General features: G+C 48.2%; 1 protein-coding gene across 4 annotated transcripts in view; it reads left to right on the top strand.

The window, feature by feature from the left end:
* Positions 1-1,326: 1,326 nt before the first annotated feature.
* Ubap2 (ubiquitin associated protein 2) overlaps positions 1,327-3,069 on the top strand; it is an 82,525-nt gene continuing 80,782 nt past the window's right edge. For 2 of the 4 annotated variants that reach the window (XM_021159994.2, XM_029476251.1), the window contains exon 1: positions 1,328-1,437. The gene's annotated coding sequence lies outside the window, so the exon portion shown is untranslated. Of the gene's footprint in view, positions 1,438-3,069 lie in introns of all 4 variants that reach the window. The other 2 variants (XM_029476253.1, XM_021159993.2) reach the window with 2 other exon arrangements.

The following is a 3,069-nucleotide window of genomic DNA, read 5'->3' as shown; positions in this document are numbered from 1 at the left end:
AGTCTGGGCTGGAGATAAAGTGTTTTAAACATCTAAAAAAAAAAAAATATATATATATATATATATATATATATATATATATATTTATTTAATATATGTGAGTACACTGTGCTGTCTTCAGACACCTCAGAAGAGGGCATTGGATCCCATTACAGATGGTTGTGAGCCACCATGTGGTTGCTGGGAATTGAACTCAGGACCTGGAAGAGAAGTCAGTGCTCTTAACCACTGAGCCATCTCTCCAGCGCAACATCTATCTATCTATCTATTTATTTATTTAAAGATATGCTAGTGATTAATCTTTATTTGAGTTGGCCTGTGGTGTCACGGGCCTTTACTCCCAGCACTCTGTGAGTTTGAGGTCAGTATGGTCTACAGAGCAAGTTCCAAAACAGGGAAGTCCTGTCTCAAAAAACCAAAAAACAACAAAACTCCATTACTTTTGCTTAATCTCCTGAGGTTAACATCTTTACTAAGAGGTGGATCAGGTAACTTCTCAACAAGGAAAACCTGATTTAGGTTTCTTATGCCAGAAAGTAACTTTTCCTTTCCTATTTGCAAAACCGGTCCGATACTAGTAGCCTTTTGGGCTAGAACACGACTGTATAAACCTCTAACATCGCGTTGGCGTTCAAGGAATGGTAGTTGTTTCCTGCAGAAGAGAGTTGGGAAGCAGAAAGCAGTCCGCATTTGACTACACTGAAGTCTCGTGGCCTTCAGCGGAGGCCGTTCTGGGTGTCTGGCTCAGCAGCTGGCCGTTGGCGTTTTCCCGCGCAGAGGGCAGGGCGGAGCGCCAGTCCCGCAACGTGGGAGCTAGACCCACTTTCCACCAGAACTACACCTCCCAGCAGGAACCACGCTGGTTCGCTTGGCAGGTGGCACCCACTGGTACTAACTCGGAAGCTAGCCATAAGATGCTCGAAGGAGCCAGAGTCAGAAGTTGTACTTAGGAGCACGCTGAGAAAAGGCGGTCGTATACAGTGCTTTTGCCGCGCAGCACTCTGGGAGTTGTAGTTCACTCCCAAAACGTCTAGAAGCCAGGCTTGCTTTGAGTGGCTGCACCATGTCACGTGACGAAAGAGCCGCACGCATCGAGCATCTTGCAGTGTTTCTGAGGTCATCATAGCGCGACTGCACGCTTTAATAGTGGGTTCTCTATAGGCGGCGGATAATACGACCCTGAAATTCTGACCACAAGCAATGCCAGCATCCCCGCCGCCTCCACATAGTTCCTCTCGCTCAGCTTCCAGAGCTGTGTTAGCTAGCCGGGTAACCCGGTTCAAGCTTAAAGTACTGGCTCCACCCTCTCCCATGACGTAGGGATCACGTGACGGGCAGGGCCGCCTCTGCCGCCGCCGCCGCTTTGTAAGAGGCACATTGGCAGGTAACGAGCGGCGGCGGCGGCGGCGGGTCCCGAGTCCAACGAGAGCAGCAGCGGTAATTGTCACCCTGTCCCCTTCAGCCTGTTCCCCAGGACCCTGAAACCTGCAGTGTATGCTTTCTGGACCTGGGATAAGGTCTTCTGAACTCCCAGCCCCCTTTGGGATGCCCCAGCGTCTACTCGGGTGGATCGGGCCGAGCTTCCCTTGCTGGCTTCGTGTTTCCGTAGTGTGTCCAGGCCTGAGCACTCTCTTTCCTCTCCCGCTCAGGTTGCCCTGTGCTTCCTGCTCCACCCCCCAACCCCCATCCTAGTTGGCCGGCCCCACCCAGCCCCAGGGGGCGCCTTCCCCTCCCCCCCTTTGGGTTTTTATCCTGGAGGGTGTGGTTTTCTCTCCCACCTCGGTCCCTGCACGTTGGCAGGAGCTCGTCCGCCACGCTGTCGTCCCGTCCTGACCACCTTTCAGCTTTCTAGTCTGGCGCCTGTCCTGGGACTGGTCTTAGTGCCCAACTTCTGCGCTCTAGTCTCTTCCCCACTTAATCCGAAGGCATAGTTCAATTTTACTACTTTTCATTCCTGAGGTCTTTGGTGTTAGTTGAAACTCTGAGTTTTCTTCTTTATGCCCTATTGAAGTCTGGTGGTGTCATAGTTTATTTATTCTTTAAGGTGAGGTAAGAGTGCTTGTGAACTGTAAAGCGTTGTTAGAAATTTCAAACAAGTTCTTTAGCCTGGTGCGTCCCAGCTCAGTTTTCCTTAGCAGTTTATCACTTTACTAGTCAGATCTCCCACCTTCCCCCCTGCATTTTCAGGTTTAGTTGCCCAGGCATGTCAACTGTCACCACTTAGGATTCGTGTTTTCTGTTTGGGTTGGTCTTGGAAGTCTTCCTGCAGTTTTTTTGCTTTAACATAATCTCGTAGTTTACTACCACTAATACGCCTTTCTACTCTATTTCCAAGTGCATATTCTGCCTACTCTTTACTTTTCTTCAGCAATTGTGTACAGTAACAATTGGAGCTTTTAGGTGATTCCATGAGGTACCCAGAGATCATTTATTTGAAGAGCATGCCATTTTTGGGGAGGGCGTTTTGAGAGAGGGTTGCACTACTTAGCCAAGACTGGCTTTTAACTTGAGATCCTCTTGTCTCAGTCTCTCTAGCTCGCTCGCTTGATAGTTTTTACAGGGTTTCTTTATGTTACAACCCTGGCTGTCCTGGACTTGCTTTGTAGACCAGGCTGGCCTTGCACCCATAGAGATCCACCTGCATCAGCCTCCCAAGCACTGGGATTAAAGGCATGAGTCACCATGCACCTCTTGCCTCAGTCTTTCTATGCTGGGATTTCAGTTTGCATGGATTACAGCCAAACACTACTGTGCCTGGTTACAATGATCTCTCTCTCTCTCTGTGAATAGTGTTTATATTTATATCTTCTATTGTAAAGTTTTTTCTTTCTTTTCTGTCTTTTTTTTCTCTCCTACCAATGGGCATGCTAATACGCCCTCTGAATTTTTTTTTTTTAGATTTATTTATTTATTATATATAAGTACACTGTAGCTGTCTTCAGACACTCCAGAAGAGGGAGTCAGATCTTGTTGCAGATGGTTGTGAGCCACCATGTGGTTGCTGGGATTTGAACTCTGAACCTTCAGAAGAGCAGTCGGGTGCTCTTACCCACTGAGCCATCTCTCCAG

The sequence above is a fragment of the Mus caroli genome, chromosome 4 (genome assembly GCF_900094665.2).
Source record: "Mus caroli chromosome 4, CAROLI_EIJ_v1.1, whole genome shotgun sequence".
In the NCBI taxonomy this organism is placed as follows: domain Eukaryota; kingdom Metazoa; phylum Chordata; class Mammalia; order Rodentia; family Muridae; genus Mus; species Mus caroli.
This window is presented reverse-complemented; position numbering and strand designations above follow the sequence as displayed.